Here is an 18,907-nt window from a genome sequence, read left to right as displayed (position 1 = left end):
CCCTGCGTCTCTGTGGGAGCTCCAGCTGCTGGGTGGGCTGCATGGGAAGGACCAGCGGGTGCCAGCCCAAGCTGCCCAGCCTGGGAGCCTTCACCTTTGTCCCCTTTGGCTCTGGGACTGAGTTCTGTGCATCTGCCAGCTGCTCAGTGGGGAAGCCGAACACACACAGGTGTGCGCAGTGCCCAGGGTGAGGGGCTCAGTCTGGCTTTGTGACCCTGGGCTTCATAGCCTCAGCCGGTCTGTTCATTCCTTCACTGAATGCCCCTGGAACCCTCGCCCTGAGCCAGGCCCTGTGCTGCAGATTCTGCCCGCGAGGGGCAGGGCAAGTTGGGAGGGGCAGGTGCATGAAGGGACTGCTCTGCAGGGGTCGGCAGGTGAGCAGGGACCAGGGAATAGAAGTGATAGATGGGGGAGAGGGGAGCTGGTGGGGGAGAGAGGCAAAGAGAGGATGGGGTGGCCTTCCCGTAACAGTGGATTTGTAACAGCCTGCTCTGCAACGTGAAGTGATTTGGTGAACTCAGCCCCGAGGGTGGGTTGGCAGCTAGAACATAAGCAGCCATGAGCAATACAAATAAAAAGACGAACAGGGATGGGGCAGGATGGCGCACGGAGGAAGCAGAAACAATCGTGTCCTCGGACTTCAAGAAGAAAACACTGGGCAGAGCAGGGAGTCACTCCACACTGTGGGATCGAGCAGGGAGAGTCCCCCCACACTGTGGCATTGCAGGGGGAGTCACCCCACACGGTGGCATCACAGGGGGAGTCACCCCACACCGTGGCATCGAGCAGAGAGAGTCACTCCATACTGTGGTATTCTCCCAGCATGGGTCTGGCAGCGGCCGCAGGAGCCAGGAAGGCAGGACACTCCTGGGAGCGCAGGAGCCCAGCGCCAGCTCTGTCGGAAGCCTCCTGGTAGAGGCCGTGATCTGTGCACTTTCCGGTCTTCGTATTAAACTTGAATTTAAAACTGTATAAAACATACAAAGACATTCAGTGAAGCAACCATAGGAGTAAAGTTGAAGCGTATTTAGTTGGATTAAAAATAAGGTGGGGGCTGGGCGCAGTGGCTCTCGCCTGTAATCCCAGCACTTTGGTAAGCCGACCAAACCTTTGTCTCTACTAAAAATACAATTAGCCAGGCATGCTGGTGGGCGCCTATAATCCCAGCTACTGGGGAAGCTGAGGCAAGAGAATCGCTTGAACCTGGGAGGCGGAGGTTGCAGTGAACCAAGATGGCACCACTACACTCCAGCTGGGGTGGCAGAGCGAGACTCCGTCTCATAAATAAATAAATAAATAAATAAATAAATAAATAAGGAGGATTGTGAATCTGAATGGCATAAAAAAGGAGTGGTTTAGGAGTTCTGGGTGGAATTTGTACCAACAAAGAATGCATCTTCTTTCTAAGTATTTATGGAATACTTACAAAAAGTAATCACTCAACCTAGGCCATAAACATTTCCAAAATAAGAAAACAGCAATGACATAAATTTTGTTCACTGAGCATAATCCTTTAAAATTAGATCATAATAAAGTTAAAACGACAAAACCAAGCATTTGGATGTTAAAGAACTCCCTTCAAAATAATGTGGATCAAGATGGAAATGACCCTGTAATTACTGAAGGATATTGAAAAGCACAAGGAATGTACTAGTGCTGGGCTTGCAAACAGGTTCAAAGATGCAATGCTTTCATTATTTAAAAACATTAAAACAAGTAAACTAAGCCTTTAACCAAGAAGTTAAAAATAGAAAAATAAAGACAACTTATGATAAAGACAATAAAAGAATGAATGAGTAAAAGCAAACAAATACATTAGAAGACAGGATTTTTATGTAGAATTCCTAAGTATATCTTAGAGGGGCAGTTGAAAATGCTAGTGAAATAGGCAGACCTCCAGTAAGGAGGACCAAGATAGATGGGTGAAAACGTAGTCCTCCTCTGTGTTAGAAAAGAGGCATTTATACACACATACTTTAAAAATGCTAAATTTGCCTCAAGCTTTAAGAAAAGCCCAACCTGGCCAGGTGCAGTGGCTCATGCCTGTAATCCCAGCACTTTGGGAGGCCCAGGCGGGTGGATCACGAGGTTAGGAGATGGAGACCATCCTGGCCAACATGGTGAAACCCAGTTTCTACTAAAAATACAAAAATTAGTTGGGCGTGGTGGCACATGCCTGTAATCCCAGCTACTCGGGAGGCTGAGGCAGGGTAATCGCTTGAACCAGGGAGGCAGAGGTTGCAGTAAACTGAGATCACCCCACTGCATTCCAGCCTGGTGACAGAGCAGGACGCCATCTCAAAAAAAAAAAAAAAAACAAAAAAACCAAACTTGTATAGACTTATAATTTGGGAGTAAATCCAAACATCGCCAAAAGTCGTGGTTTTAAATCTGATTCTTAAGGCTAGAAAATGTCTTCCTAGTGAGTTTGTTCACAGTTTCTAAAAACCTTACCCTGTGTGACCTGTCCTGCCGGAGAGAAGCAGCAGGCTCGGCCCTGTGTCTCACAGAGCTGCCCACCGGACACGGGGCTCCCAGCGCCCTGTCTCAGCTGAATCATCGGTGACTTCTGTGCAGGATCCCACATCTGCCAGGTTCTCCCTCCACATACATGGAGTGTCTTAGTCCGTTCCTGCTGTTATAACAAAATACCTTAGGCTGGGTAATGTATAAGCAATAGAAATCTGTTTCTCACCGTTCTGGAGACTGGAAGTTCAAAATCAAGGCGCCGGCCTCTGGTGTCTGCCCAGGGCACCTCGTTACTGCAGCCTCACATGGTGGAAGGCAGGAGGGCAAGAGGGCTGGGCGCTCCCATCAGCCTCCCTCACGGCACCCATCTCATTCATGAGGCCCGCCTTCATCAATATTATAAAATAAAAAATATCCCATAAAAATACCACCAGAACGTAGCCATACTCCGGGGTGCCAGCCTAGAGTTAGCCTCAGAGATCAGGCCAGTACACCTGTAACTCTGTCCGGCTTGCACTATTAATAAAAGTATCCCATCAGTAAACCAGAGGCCCTCAATCACATCTTAAGAGATTCAGTAGCTTTTCCTGAGTTTAATGAATAGAAAACTCTACCCTTAAGTAAAACTAAAATAATACTTTATTAACATGCTAAAGAACATTTTAAATCAACCACCACCAGTACCTAGGGAAATGCTAGAGACAGCCCCACTGAGATCAGGACTATTCTTCTGTTTCTGTAATGTGATGAACAACGTTCAGCGAAGGCTCCTTGTCCTCTCCCCATACAATGTGCATGCACACACACACGCACACACAACATGGATATTAACAAAATGCTTTTTAAGTTCATGGACTCTTCAGAGGACTAAGCCAGCCCTAGAACTAGTGTTTGCCCTGAAGGCGTCTGCTGCTTCCTGCTCTGGGGCCAGCTCCCCGGTGTAAAAAGCCTGGCAGAGGGCAGGGGAGAAGGCCTGGGGCTGGAGCAGGTAGATGTGAGTCAGAGACCCTTTGCCTAAGTCAGGACCCCTGAACCCAAGCAAGTGAACCAGGACAGACAGGCAGAATGGCCTTCGTAGGTTCATGCTTGCCTGAGGCTTAGCTCTGAAGGGAAGACGAATAAAAGCAAGTCTCCTCTGAAAGTTCGTGGCCCCAGCCCACCTTCTCACTCATTTAGGTCTAGAATTTACATTACTTTTATGTCTGAAAAACCCAATGCTAACAAGTTAACTTAATATGGCCAGAGAGCCCCAGATGCCTAGCCCAAGAAAACGCCAGTTCGCTCTAGAGTGGCCCATTTTAAGCACAGCGTAGAAGTTGTAAATATCCGTGTACCAGAAACATCATAAACCAAATTCAGAGGCAGTTGACAAGGTTCTTCATTCACAACATAGCTTATACCCTTAATATACAAAGAACTCACACAAATAACTAATAAAAAGAAAATGTCCTCATAGAAAATGGATGAGGACAATCAGAGCAGTCAGAAACCCACAGGAGAATTTATGTAGCTATCCAGAAAATGTAAGTGTTTCTTCCAATCATTAGTAAAGAATCGAAAATGGAAACAAACGCTCTCTGAAATAAGCACTGCTTTTAGCGAGGGCCCTCCTGGAAGTGGATGAAGCTGGCGTAAAGCAGGCATGCTCTTTCATTCTGACGAGGGGTGTGATACAGAACCTTTCTGGAGAGCTATTAATAATTGATATCAAGAGCCTTTCCTCGACCCAGTAATTCTCCTTGTTTATAATTATGGAAAAACAAATTGGCAGCAGCCTGCATATCCAGCGGTCGGGGTACAGTTACCTCAATTATGGTACATGACTGGTTATAATGTTTCATAACTACCAAAAATTATATCTTCAAGTAATATTTACTGAAAGGAGAAAATGTTTTCAGTGCATTTCTATGTGGAGGAAAAGCATGACCTGAAATTATATATATCGGTGTATGTAATACAGATAAAAATGATCCCAGATTTGCTTCTATTCCACGCATGGACCGAAAGACCGAACAGAAACAAACCATGGTGTGCTAGCCTGACTTAGTTTTCATTAGTAGAGTTATGGATATTTTATTTTCTTGTTTGAATTTTTTTTTTTTGGTATTTTGCATGTTCTTTTCAATATGTGTCAACATGGTTTTCTCACTAGGGTTAATTCCCACGTTAAGGATGGTTGTGGGAATTCCACCGCTTTGGGAGGTTCACGGCTTGGAGCTGGTGCTCAGAATGCAGGGCTGTGGGTTCTCTGCACTTCTTCTAGGATGCTCCACCGCGCCCACCCCTCGGGTGACCTGCCGTGCCTGCCCTTCAGGTGTCCTGCCATGTCCATCCCTCAGGTGTCCCCTCAGCTCGCTGACACATACACGTGCAAACACATCACTCACACAGAGCACACATGCCCATGGCCTTCAAGGCAAGAGGCATGCCCTGCTTGTCTGGTGGAGACTTAGTTACCAGATGCTTCCTGGGTAACACATGAGGGGCACTGGGGATGAGAGTGTGAGAGGGTCACAGGGGCTGTGGGAAGAGAGAGGTGGGTGGACTCTGCAGGTCACCCCAGCTCCCAGGCTGCACAAAGTGCCGTCGAGGCTGGCTGTGCATTCCCTTTGGCTCAGCCACCATGATGAGGTTTCCTGAACTGCCCAGTGCTGCCCATAGATGATGTAAGGGCTGCATTTCATTCATGGGCCTGGGCCTCTTTCTAGGGTCCTCAGTGTCCCCATCACAGAGGAGGGGCTGGGTGTGGTCATTTCTGAGTAACCTGCGAGGATCTGTGTGCACAGTGGGACCAAATTCCAGTCCATGACCTTTGAGACCCTCCGAGCTGGCCAGCTGGCCCCCTTGGCCCAGCCCCTACTTGGAGGTGCTCTCAGCCCATATATGGCCACCTGATGAGTCTGGAAGTCACCCACTGCCCCTAGGAGGCCACCCTAAATGCTGCTGTCCTCAGACTTCAGGGATCTTTGCTAAGGAGACAAGCAATAAAGACATCACAGGTTCTCTTGGGCATCTGTGATTTACAAAGTAGGAAAGACACAGCAGCAAAAGCCCTGTGCTCTGCAGACACCCCGGCGGGCTTCACGGCGCAGAGGCAGCAGCGAGGCCCCCCTCCTCCCCGTCCCCTGGCCTCGGAAGCTGGTGCCAGGGTGTGCCCAGCCTCTCTGGCTGCAGACCCCTGGAGTCCCCTTCATTTGCTTCATGAGAGGCCCCAAAGCAGATGCTCCTTCACTCGAGCCTTGGCTTGTTTGGCCTTTGGGGTCTCAGGGTAATTGAAGGTTGCTTTAAAGATCAATGGCAGCTTTAGAGTTACACCTGGAAGGAGGCGGAGAGAAGACGGGGTTTGCACATGGAGATTTATCATTTCTAGTTTTTTCTTACCTGAGAGAACCACATTATTAATGACAATGAGGTCTCAGCCCCTCCAGGAGGCTGAGGGGTGTTCCTATGAGATTCCGTCTGCCAAGACTTCGGGGCAGATGAGTGGAATCGCTTGGCTTTACTCCTGGCCACCCAGCCTTTCCCTTTGGCATGGAAACAGAGAGCACCAGCTGCTTCCTGCGTGACGCTTCCTCCATTCTCTCCAGGAAGGCGTAGACTCCTGCCGGAGGCCCCTCACCTGTGAAGCCCCCTTGTTGTGTTTACTGGGGGTTTCGAGCCATGGTTTTGTATCCAGCACAGCACCTGGCGCGTGGTAGGAATGGAAGGGGTGATTGCTGGCCGGCAGGATGACTTTGTACACACCAGTCCTAACCGGCGTGCTTTTCTGCATGCTTTCATTTGGGGTTCCAGCATCCTTCTGGGCCAGTCCATTGCTGCCTTGAGTCACTGGTAAACTCACACCCAGGACCCAGTTAATGAGTCCGTTGGGCCTCAGCCTGCCCATCGGCTCACAGAACGGCCCGTGGCAGTGGGCCATGTCTCTGTCAAATGGGACTGATCTTGCAATGGTGAGTAGCCTTCGACAGGCTTCATACAGGTTTCTCTTTCATCCTGCGTTCACTGGAAGCAGCAAATGTCATGAAATGCCAAAGTAAAGATCGTTGTCTCCGTCTCTATTGTTTCAAGACATTTTAAAGACAAAATTGAGTCAATTGAAAAGTAATCTCTTCAGTGAATTGTGCCTTTGTGTGCGGGTTGCTGCGTGTGTGAAAGTGTGGGGTTTACAGGGTCATGCGTGCTGTGAGATCAGGTTTGTGTTGCTGTGTGGGGCTTGTGTGGCCATGTGGTATTAGCTCTTTGGACCATTCTTGAACAGAAGCTCTTGGGGGCCCACACCCCGGCCTCCCATGTTCTGATGCAACAGCGTGAAACTGAGGAAAGAGGACACCATTCACGACGGCTAGGCACGTGGCAGGTCCATGGTGGGTGCGCTCACTGCCGGATGAGGCCTCCCCGAAGAGGGGTCCTTGTGTGGGAGCGGCAGAGAGAGAAGGGGACTCTTGGGTCAGTGGGGGAGAGCACACCTGAGCTGAGCATTTGCATCCCTGCTGCAGGAACCACAGGGTAAATGCACAGAGGTTGGGGATGGGGTGGTGCTGTGCAGGGTTCAGAGGGAAGGGCGCCATGGGAGCTGGGACCTGGGCTCAGCTGCGAGGAGGGAGCAGAGCTTTCTTTGTGGGAAAGCTGGGGAAGAGGACAGCAATCCCCTGAGTGAAGCAGGGCTGGGAGCCGCCTGGAGGACAGGCTACCCATGCCAGGTCCTCGAGTCAGCCTAGGGGCGCATGTCCTGGGAGGCATTGGGACCTTGTCTCTTCTTGACCTGGGCCTGGGATGGGCATGCAAGTGGAAGCTCTGTGGGGAGGGGACCTTCTTGTGCCTCTGTGCACGTTGGAGCTAAAACATGCCTGATGTGGAGTTGGCAAATCAACTGGGCATGGGGTGCTGCCCTGTCAGCCACAGGTGGCACCGAGGGGCATGGAGGAGGCGAGCTGGTCCCAGAGGCAGGGCTTGCGGAGTGGGCCACAGGGTGAGGGGGATAGACAGGGGGTTCCTAGCCTGGAGGAGCGGCAGGCCTTCAGGAGCAGTGAGGGCCCCGCGCAGGCAATGAGTTTGGGCTCCACTGAGGTCCGCCAGTCTGAGCACAGCTGGCGTGCAGGACACTGAGGCAGCAGTGCTGGCCACAGGGCCATTGGGAGGACAGGCAGGCAGAGGCCTGGAGGGGACAGGGAAGGACAAAGATGGCGCCTGCAGAGATTGGGCCAGGCGGGAGCGGGGACACAGGCTGAAGGAGCGTGGATGGGACAAGCCCTGTAAAGGAGAGAGGGGCAGGGACCTGCAGAGGGTTGCGGGGGAGGCAGCCTTCATGCTGAGGGTGAGCACGGGGACCAGGTGTGGCCAGCACAGTGACCACACTCCTGCTCCAGGCCCATGGGGCAGGGCCCTGCAGAGACCCAGGCGAGGGGCGACATCTCAGGCCCATCGAGTCCCCAAGGTCTGCTGCCAGCATGGCCAAACGCACCCCCTGGGTTCCTCCTCACACTTCAGGGAGGGCGACCGTCCCCAGAGAGCCCACGGGATTCCCAGTGTCTTCCAGAATACTTTCGGTTGTTCCCCGGGGTGGGACTTTCTCAGAAGCTGGCACAGCTAAGAGGCGTGCCCTGGAGACCCAGGGGAGCAGGAAGGCCTGACACACCCAGAGCATCTTCTGTTCCTAGTCCTCACACGGTGACACCAGCAGGCAACTTCTTTATACTTCAAAAAATGGGCCCTCCTTATTAAATTTACCTCTCGTTACGATAATGCGGTAGAATTGGAAGGTTCAGGTCGTTTCTGGGTGAAGTGGGGTTTGGGCTGCAGAGTTTAATAGCTTTCTTCCTGGAGTAAATGACGAAAGGTTGGGAAGATGGAGTGTGAGTTAAGATGAAGGAACAGGATTGTTGGGAGAGACTCTGGGGTGATTTGCAGGGATCTTTAAAACAAGTAATGAGATCTTTTTCTCTGTGGCTCAATTAAGGCGAGAGAAATTTGGGCCACTTTGCAAGAACTTGCCAGCATCTCTTTGATATCCCTTGCTGAGGGCTCCCTACTGGCTGCTGTGGAGAGGGACCCGCACGCGGCAGACCAACCCCAGCCTGAGCCCAGCTGGTGCTCCTGGAGCAGCTGACGTCGGGCATCCTGAGATGGTTGAGTACAAGTGACTCTCCTGGTGTCCAGAGAGTCAGTTGCCAGAGGGCAGTGCCCACTCAGAGCACGTGGGAACACAAAGGAAGGTGACAATGCTTTTTTTGATTGTTGTTTGGTTGGTTTTCTTGAGACAGAGTCTCGCTCTGTCAGCCAGGCTGGAGGGCAGTGGCACATTCTCGGCTCACTGCACCCTCCACCTCCCAGGTTCAAACGATTCTCCTGCCTCAGCCTCCCAAGTAGCTGGGACTACAGGCGCACGCTACCACACCCAGCTAATTTTTGAATTTTTAGTGGAGATGGAGTTTCACCATGTTGGTCAGCCTGGTCTCGAACTCCTGACCTCAGGTGATCCGCCTGCCTCGGCCTCCCAAAGTGCTGGGATTACAGGCGTGAGCCACTGTGCCTGGCCAGGTGATGATGTTTTTAAGAAAGATGGAGCCTTTTCAGGCCAGCAGAAGACAGGGACTCCATGATCCCCTTCTCCCCGTTCCTGAGCCCTGTCCTGTAAAACAGTATCAGAGGCGGCCCACACCTCCCTCTTGTAACTGGGCGGAGGCCAGCATGCAGCCATCGGTAGGTGGGCCCGCCGGGGGCCCACAGGATCTGGTCTCTGCATCCTGGTGGGTGGGCGGCTCTCTCTGTCCACGTGTCATCTGCTCACTGAGTGCCTCTCGCTCTAGCAGCTCAGGCCCTCCAGTGAGGATGGAAGGAGTGACCCCTGGCACTAGCTTCTCTAGGAAGCGTCAGGCTGGAGGCCTCAAGGCCTGGCAGGGGGTTACCTCCTGGGATGGGAAGCCATGTCAAGGGCAGGGTGGCCCTTTTGCCTTAACCGGGTGCGCCCGGGAAAATCCCTCCACCGACCCAGAAGGGTGGGCAGGACTGTGAGTGGGAAGAGTTCTGGAACATCTCTGAACTTCTCATCCAGAAAGGGCAGATGGCAGCGTCTGCTCACTGCACTCTTAGGGCTGCTGGAGGGTCAGGTGAGATGATGGACAGAGGAGGGGCTCAGAGCTACCAAATTTTCACACGCACAGGCACGGGTGCACACAGTACACACATACACACGTGTGCATGCACACCCACCCACCCTCGGGGTCTCAGGAAACCAGGCAGGGGAAAAATTAATCCTGGTCTTTTTTGATCCCTGGAAAACAAACCCTTTCTCTCTTTGCAAGTGGAAAGTTCTTGGTTAGTGATAAGGAAAACTACTCCTTGCCTCATGTGGAACTGGCTTCGATTGTTTTTCTTTTTTGTATTTTTTTCTTTCTTTCTTTCTTTTTTGATACAGAGTCTCACTCTGTTGCCCAGGCTGAAGTGCACTGATGCGATCTTGGCATGCTGCAACCTCTGCCTCCCGGGTTCAGGTGATTCTCCTGCCTCAGCCTCCCCAGTAGCTGGGATTACAGGTGTGTGCTACCATGCCCAGCTAATTTTGTAAAATATTTTTAGTAGAGATGGGGTTTTGCCATGTTGGCCAGGCTGGTCTCGAACCCCTGACCTCAGGTGATCCACCCACCTCGGCTTCCCAGAGTGCCGGGATTACAGGCATGAGCTACCACCGCGCCCAGCCTGGATTTCTTTTGACATAGGCCTCCTGGGCTTTCATTATTGCAGTGAGAGTCTTCATTTGAGAGGCTCTTGCCTGCACCTGCGGCCAGCTGGCTCTTCCACTGCCGTCGGGGAAGGCGGCCCCGTTCGTGTGGGGAGAAAGAACATCCGCCCCATTGTCCTTCACTGAGAGAATGTGAGTGGCAGGTGCTGAGCACTTTGCAGGTAGCAGGAGGAGGGGGGGGCACAGGGAGTGGGCATCCACGCACTGGAGCTCATGGATGTGGTGCTCTTGGTGCCTGCTTTTGTGGCAAGTGCCTTGTGTTGGTTCTCTTCGGGGCAAGTGGTCTTCACCTTCTCCCCTGAGCCATCCTGGCCCAGCCTTGAGGAGCCTCCTGAAGTGAGGGTTTTGGACCTTTCCCACCTACCCATCCCCCACCCCCCCTCCGCCCACCCCCCTCCGTCCACCCATCCCCCCCAACCCACCTATCTCTCCTCCACCCCACCTATCTCCCCTCCGCCCCACCTATCTCCCCTCCGCCCCACCCATCCTCCCCACCTGTCGCCCCTCCGCCCACCCGTCCCCCTCTCCGCCCCACCCATTCCCCCCCAACTCTGGCCCACCCGTCCCCCCCTGCGCCCTACCTGTCCCCCCTCTGCCCACCCATCTGCTCCACATTTTCCCCAGCTCCTCACCTGTTCCCAGCGGGGAGCCCCATGGTGGAGAATCAGGAGTGGCTGGGGGAGGGAGGGGAGCCGGTCCTTCCGTGTTCTGTCACTGGCTTCCGGTCCCCCCCAGCAGGCTCCCTGAGTGGTGTTCTCCAGGGAGAGGTCTGGGCGCCTTGCTGTTCCCAGGTGTGCTGTGATCATTTTTCCTTTAAGAACCTAACTCATGAAGGCACTTTTCAAAGAAGAGAAATGGAGTCCTGCACGAGGCTGCAGAAAATCGATTTTTGTCCCATGACTCTGCTCACAGATTATCTGTGTGTTTATTAAATCATCCCTCTCTGTGATGGATGCCACTTTCTCTGGGGAAAGAGCAGCTGGAACCCAAGCCCAGCGGCCCTGCTGAACCCAGTGGCCATGACTGTGGCTAAGCCACGGACAGTCACGTGGACTCCGGGCAAGCTCCTGGCGACAGTGTAACTGGCTCTGTGCTGCGTCCGAGGCAGGTGGGCCCCAGGTCCTCAAAATGCCCGAGTCTTCATGAGGTCACACTTGACAGTACGTGTGAGGCAGGCAAGTAACGGGCACATCAGCAGAGTGAAGAGAGCGTTCCTTTATTTACAGTGTGTGCGTGTGGGCCTGGCTGACCGGGACGGGTGTGTGTCTGCGGTGTCTGCTCACCAGGATGTGTAAGTCTCTCATTTTTTGCAGTTTCACCGTGGTGAGTGCCGTCACCTCTTGGTGAAGACTCTTAGCCCTTCTGGAGTTGCCAAGTCTTGTCACTGATGAGCTTCAGCAGGTCTCCTAGGTATACCCCCTGTGGGCTCCGTGTGATCTGTGACTCCATGTGGGGGTAAAAATCCAGCCTGTGCCCCTGCTGCTGGAGCAAGGAGAGTAGATGGCCTCTGCCCGTGTGATGGGGTCCTGCCGCCTGGGGAAGCAGGAGCATGTCAGGGCCATCCCTGCTGATAGTGGTGAGGGTTGGAGCCTGGCGTTGGTCGTCTTGCCTCCCTCTGCAGCGACAGGCCCCTTTTCAGCAGAAAGGAGAGCGTCTGCCCATCGTGCACAGTGACCTCAGCTCTCTCGCAGAGGCCCCTGCGGTCTGCAGCCTCCTTGAGAGCGATCCCACGTGGGAGCCAGAAGTGAGTGCGCAGTCCCGGGGCGCCCGCCCTGTCCGAGCCCAGCTGCGCTTGGGGCTTAGTCCAGCCCGTCTGTGGGGCCACTCGAGTTCGTGGCAGTACCTCCCAAACTCTCTGTGTGGAAGGCCAGTTTAGATTTTCTCCCAATTCATTTCAGACTGATACTTTGCTAAAGTACCGTAATGGTGGCGTGGCAAGGGTGCAGGGTCCTGCCGGTTTCTTCGCGCCTCCCTCAGTTTCTGCACATACATCCTTGAGGGCTGTGACCAAACCAGCTGGGAGACGCTGCAGCCCCTACCCCACCTTTAGGAGCTCCCATTTGGTGCCCGAAGAGATGGGGTCTGCTTGTGCTTGGATTCCCCTTGAGTCTTGGTCGTCAGGCCTGGCGGTTGCACCCCATGTTCCTGAACCCTCTTCTGGCCCCGTGCCACCCCGTTCTTCTGGGACTGTCACAGGAGCTGGCTCTGCCTGCCCCCACTCCTGCTTTCTTCTGATCCACCTGTCAGAATGCAGCCAGAGAGAGCTTTCTAGAATGTATGCTTGATCCCCTCATGTGCCTGCCTGCAACCCTTCAGCAGCCAGCTCTGCCATGGGACTGTGGGCACGTGCCCCCTGCCCCCTGGCTGCTTACCTGCCTGGCCTTTGTCCCTGCACCGCCCCACCCTGTTCTCCCTGGCCTGCTACCCAAACTGACTTGCGCCTCCGAACCCGCAGGACATGAGCCTCCTCCTTGCTTGTGTCCTGCTTCTCTCCAGCACGAGTGGCCTTTCTTCCTCTTCCCTGGCCGTGTCGGGAGTCCTGTCCCGGCTCCCGGCCTGTCATTGTCTGCCACGCTGCCATGGTTGCTGCGCCATGTTCCGGGGGGAGGCTGCGATGGCCCCGGCTTGTACAGCAGGTTGGGAGGTGCAGGTTACTGCTCCCCCATTGCGGTGGCTTGAAGGCGGGCTGCTTGCCGGGGATGCAGGAAACCCCCGAGTGTCCGCGGAAATGGCACCTTTGAACATAACTGAAACCAAGCCATTGCACTTCAGTTCCAACCAAGGCCTTGAACTCCCTGGGGTGGACATGCAGTTCATTTGGAGATTTCAGCCTCACTGAAGGGCTCGCTTGGATGTGAGCTCATGACAGGGCGGCCACCACGGTCTCAGGGAGCCGGGTGTGCTCTTTGGAATATGGAAAATAACGAACTCCAAAAAATCGAAGTAGGCAAATGTTTAGGTGACGCCTATAAAATATAACAGCTTATCCACTTCACTAAGTGTTCAACTTTGTATTCACATAAAGTTGATGACATTTGAACATAAATTGTGGCCTAGAATTTGTCACTTCTCAGCGGTTCCCAAGTGTGCACAGGGACATCTTAGAAACCATAGCCAGTTTTAAGTTAAATGAATTACTTGCAGCTGAATAATTTCGAAGCAAAACTATACAGATCTTTCCATGTTTTTCTAAGGAGAAATAGACTTAGTGTGGAGTCTGGCTGCATTTTAATATGCTTGGGGTGGAGCCTCTAAACTACTGGGGACAAGGACTGAGAGGAACGTGAGCCAGCCCTGCGGAGGCGGCCCCAGCACCAGAGCGGGAGGCTGATTCCGAGGGTTTGCCAGCCCCACGTGAAAGGGCCACCTGTGGGTGCTGGTTTTGATTTTCACTCCCAGATGCCTTTGTGAAACTCCAGGTGATTCCAGCTGGGCAGCGGAGTTGACATACTGCTTGAGATGGGACTGTGGCTTTTCGACATTGGTTTTTAGGACTCTCATCTGTCCCCTGTGGGAACTTGGCAGGTCTCTTCTGGCTGGGACTTACCAGCGGCTCCTGGACTCTGTGCCTGAAGCTCTCACTTGTTGGCTGTCAGGAAATGGGAGGGCCGTGGAGCTTCGGTGGTGACACTTGTGGTGTGGCCCCGTGCCTGCGCGAGGCAGCTTTGCCATGCATCATGCCAATACTTCATCGATCCAGCAGCGGCCTCAGGCTGGCAGCACGATCAGTATGGCCCCAGCATCCTCGTGAGCTCCACATGTCCTTCCGTGGGCTGTCCCTCTCCCCCTCTCTCCCCCTCTGTCCCTCTCTCCCTCTCTCCCTCCCTCCCTCCCTCCCTCTCTCCCTCTCTCTCCCTCCCTCCCTCCCTCCCTCTCTCCCTCTCTCTCCCTCTCTTCCTCTCTCCCTCTCTCCCTCTCTCTCCCTCTCTCCCTCTCTCCCTCTCTCCCTCTCTCCCTCTCTCCCTCTCTCTCCCTCTCTCCCTCTCTCCCTCTCTCCCTCTCTCTCCCTCTCTCCCTCTCTCCCTGTCTTCCAGAGTAGGATTTACCTCGACCGGGTGAAGGTTGGCATTTCAACCTCAGGACTTAATACCCTTTCTCGTGGGCCTGAAGCAGGTCCCGTGTGTCCTCTTGTTATTCGAGAAGGTGCCCTGCCCCTGCCTCCCTCATAAGAAAGCTGCCTGCCTGTGGGGCGGAGGACAGGGGACTTTGCTGGTGTCTCTCCCTTTGCACGTTTCTGCCTGTGAATTAGTTTTGCCATTAAAGAAAAAAAATTATACCCCCGTTCAAATCATTAATTGAAAAGCCCTTATTATCTCATTAGTGGTGTTTGATATCTAAGGCAGATAAACTTGGAGAAGCTCATCCGCTCGGTCCCTGAAGAAATGTGATTACATCCTGGGTCTTATAAAACGTCTCCATCTCAGCTGTCAGGTTTCCCACTTTGCAGCCTTTTCCGGACACCTGAAAGAACCTAGTATGGAGATAAATGATGCCGGCCTGAGGGTGGGCCGGGCCGGGCCGGGGTGGGAGGAGGGTGGGTTCTGCTGGCGCACCACTGGCTGGTAGCCCACCACCCCTCACCAGCTCCTGGCCAGGACAGGCCTCCCTCAGGGCCGGACCTGCCAATGTTTACAGGCAGCGAAACTTAGAGAGACAGAGTCACTTTTGTGTGCGGCTAGGCTGAGAGTGCCTGAGCTTTTTATGTAAACCTGGGGTGTTAAAGGAATCAAAAAGCAACTGGCAGCCTGGGAGTGTCTTGTGGAACCCCCCTCCCCCCGAGGCTGCATCCTATTGTCAAACCTGGGGTCAGCCGGCTTCACTATCACACCCCTGGACTTTGTTTGCAGAAAGAATTCCTTGTGCTGTGCGGCTGCCATCCTTTCTGCTCACATCCTGGGTTTCTGATGTGAGAACCGAGCACCCCCAAATTTAGATGGGCTGCAGCAGGGAGACAGCCTCCAGGGTCCTCTGCCTGGCAGGGCACGTGGCACCACAGGGGAGGCTGACACAGAGTTTCCCTGCCCAGCTCTCCTGGAGCCTTGGCCGATTCCAGCCTGAGCGGTGCCTTTGCCCACCACCTCCATGCCTGAAGGGCTGGCCACTTACCCGCTCCCTCAGACCTCAGCCAGCCTCATTGGGACCCCTCTTGCACCTGTGGCCAGACTCAGACCCCAGGCCCCAGGGGAAGGGGACACTGGCTGTGGCTCTGCTGTTGAGTGTCTTCCTCAGGAATGAGCAGGATGGGGCCTCTTCCCTGACAAGAGTGGTGCAGAGCCCACCTGTGGGCAGCCGGCCTTCCCAGAACCCCCTGGCAGGCCGGTGCAGGGCTCAGCACTGTTTCCTGTCATCCCAGTTAATCCCACGGCCCCTTGATGAGGGTCTGTGGTGGGTCCATTTCCTCCTTCACTGATTTCTGCATTTAGCAGCCGTGTATAGAGCGCATGTCCTGGACCAGGTGACACTCTGGGTCTGGAGGTCCCAGGCATTGCGGTCCTGGCAGGGAGGATGGAGTGAGAGTGAACCAGAAAATAAACACGAGCACAGCCTGGGGTTCACACAGCCTGGGGTTCACACAATCTGGGGTTCACACAGCCTGGGGTTCACACAGCTTGGGGTTCTTGCCAGAAGGCAGTGATCGGGGTGGGGGGAGATGCAGGGTGGTCAACGCCTGGCACCTTGGGCCCTGCAGAGTGTTCCACTCAGGGGGCACAGGTGCCAGAGCAGCCCCGGGTTGATGGCGGTAGTGGGGCATGGCCCAAGGCAAGGATGAGGAGCCTCGAGGCCGGGTCCCACAGGGCTAGTAGCCGTGGTGGGGAGGAGTTGGGGGTGAGTCTGCAGTACTTTGGCTTCTAAATTGCCCAGAGATCCTTGTGCCTAGGTTGGTACTTGTTGAAGGAATGAGAGTTGAGGGGAAGTGACCAAAAAGCTCTAAGCAGGACGTGTGTGGAGCGCTGTGTTCATTCGCCCAGTGCTTGTTCACTGAGCGTGCGCCACGTGCCAGGACCATCCGGACACACGTGGTGAGGTTGCTCTGGCTGAGGAGGTGGGCCAGGGACACCGGTTGAGGAGGCAGTGCTAGTTGCTCGGGTAGGAGTTGGCAGATTACATGGAGAGGGCAGTGGGAAAGGAGAGGAGTGAGTGGCTGAGGTTCCCAGAACCTCACGTACAGAGGGGAAGTGAGGCGCGGTGGTGTGGAAGGCCTTGGAGATGGGGGTTAGGGCCCAGGCTCTCTCTACCACATCCCCTGGGGCCTCCCAGTGCCGGCTGCGGTGGGGACCCTTGCCCGCTGCCTGCCCACCTGCCCTCTTCAGCCTCCTAGGAGCAGTGAGGGTCCTGGCCCCCGCCCCAGGTCCCCACAGCCCCTTTGGTGGACTTGGCTACTTGGCGTTGGCCCCAGGATTCAGCCGGTCTCCCCACAACCTCGAGCTCCTGGGGCTGGCTCCCACCCACCTGGGTGGTCTCTCCTACGGCACCAAGCTCCACGCTTCAACCAAAGCTGTAGGATGTTGGAAGGAGTGGGTTGATTGTCCCCAGTTTGTGTGTTGAAGAGCAGTGTAAAGGTGGGGTGTGAAACGCCCCGGCGTCCAACCTTGCTGGAGGAGGCTGGTTTCAGTGATGGACGGACCTGGGCGGGGGGACCAGGAGGTGAGGCTGTGAACCCAGTTCCTCGGAACCAGCCCTGGGCCATGTGGCACCAAGAGCCTGGGCGATCAGGGCTCCTGGGCTTGAGCCCCCTCGTCCCTGGGAGTTCTGAGTGGCCTTTCAGCACCCACCCACCCTGAGCTTTCGCATGCCCCGTGGGATCAGGACTGCTAAGGTGAGCAGGGGCGGTGGACGTCACTGCTCGTGCCCCCAGGACACCTGTGGCCCTCAGAGTGGGAGCTGCCTCATCGGGACCCCTCTTGCACCCTGTTGCGTAGGTGGGGTGGTGGCAGACGTGCACTTGCCCCCTCTCCAGAGCCCCCAGACCTGTCCCGGTGTCACATCTCATGGCAGGTCTCCTCCCAGTCGGCCCAGGGCTGCGGGTGTCGCCAGCCCGTGCTGTGCAGGTGGGAGTGTGAGCAAACCTGGCCCCGGGCCCTGGCTACATCTTCACTTGGCGCGGGCATAGAAAAAAGGAAAATAAGATAAAATGGAAGAAAGTGGAAGCGCTTGAGGAGGTCTTCGTGCCGCCTTGTGATCCACTTCCAGTCCAGGAAGCCCTGGATCTGTACGGTGTGTTCATTTCGTTACCCTAATTAGTTTGAGGATTTTCAGGGCAAACATGATAGGATTTCTCAGTTCAACTTTGGGGTGTTTGTTTTTTGAGATAAAGCACACAGGAGAAGTTGCATTGATCTTTTAATTCCTCATGCAAAGAAAAAATATTTGCTCTTCTCTGATTTAGTGTGTCTGAGTCTCACCGAGGCTGGAGGGGCTGGTGGGATTCAGTCAGAGTGGACGCTGGAGCATGGTGACGTCCCGGCCCCGTTGTCACTGCCCCCTCACTGCACAAAGAGGGGACAGGTACTGCCCCTTAGTGAGGAGCTGAGGACCCCCTGCACCCCCCCTGCACCCCTGCTTTCCTTCTCCCTTAGGGCAGCTTTCCCAGGCCTCCCTGACTTCGGGGTGCTGGATGCCTCTGCCTAAAGCCCCACATTCTGTGCCCCTTGGCGCCCTGAAGCTGCCCCTGCCCCCAGCAGCCTCTCCACCACTGTCCCTGCAGGCCTGCCTAGCCACCTTCACCAGCCACACTGGGCCACACCCAAGCCTGGCCCCTGAAGCAGGCGGTGTCTTCATGGCGGCTTACCACTGGGGAAGAAAGGATGGGCGTAAGTGGGAAAATCGTCATGAAAATGGGCCTCCCACGAGGTTGGAGTGAGGAGTGTGCGGTCCCTGCCAGTGGGGAGTGGGGAGTGGGGAGTGAGGAGTGTGCGGTCCCTGCCAGTGGGGAGTGGGGAGTGGGGAGTGGGGAGTCGGGAGTCGGGAGTGGGGAGTGGGGAGTCGGGAGTCGGGAGTCGGGAGTGGGGAGTGGGGAGTGGGGAGTGGGGAGTGGGGAGTGGGGAGTGGGAAGGGAACCTTCTCAGACAGGAAGTTTGCGTCTCTGAAAGGGGCTGGCCCTGCCTTTGCCTCCCTCCTCAGGGCTCAGCATCTCCATCTGTGTGATGTTACTGACCCTCCCCGCCCCCCCGCTCTCAGGGTTGTTGCAAATGCTGGGGAAACACAGGTGCTCTGTGGCGTGTCATTGTCAGTGCCACTGTCACCTGATAGGATCCCTAGTCCCCCAGGCGTCCAGAGGCTCCGGCACCCAGGGGGATACCTTGTGAGCTACAGCCCTCGTGGGATTGTCCAGGTAGCAGCACCTCACAACTGTCTCATAGCCCATCACTTTGTTGAGGAAGTGGCCAGAGCTACCGTTTATAAAAGTGACAGCATCTGTGCACCAGCCCCTTTGCAGTGTGCTCTGTGCCGCCAGCTAAGGACGCACAGACCCCACCCCAAGGTGCTCTCGGCCTCCAGGGGACAGGGAGGGCAGTGGACAGTGATGCCCTGCGGGCTGGGGAGGGGCGAGCAGTAGGACCCACAGACCCCACCCCAGGGCGCTCTCGGCCTCCAGGGGACAGGGAGGGCAGTGGACAGTGATGACCTGCAGGCTGGGGAGAGGCGAGCAGCACTTCTGGAGAAGTGCAGGCGCCGTGCATCCCCGGCTTCCCAGCCACC

General features: G+C 55.0%; 1 protein-coding gene across 3 annotated transcripts in view; it reads left to right on the top strand.

Moving 5' to 3' along the window:
* Positions 1 to 18,907, top strand: part of TBC1D22A (TBC1 domain family member 22A) — a 408,925-nt gene that overhangs the window by 354,488 nt on the left and 35,530 nt on the right. The window lies entirely within an intron of this gene.

Source organism: Theropithecus gelada, chromosome 10, assembly GCF_003255815.1.
Source record: "Theropithecus gelada isolate Dixy chromosome 10, Tgel_1.0, whole genome shotgun sequence".
Classification (NCBI taxonomy): domain Eukaryota; kingdom Metazoa; phylum Chordata; class Mammalia; order Primates; family Cercopithecidae; genus Theropithecus; species Theropithecus gelada.
The sequence above is the reverse complement of the archived record's forward strand: the minus strand, read 5'-3'. Positions and strand labels throughout refer to the sequence as shown.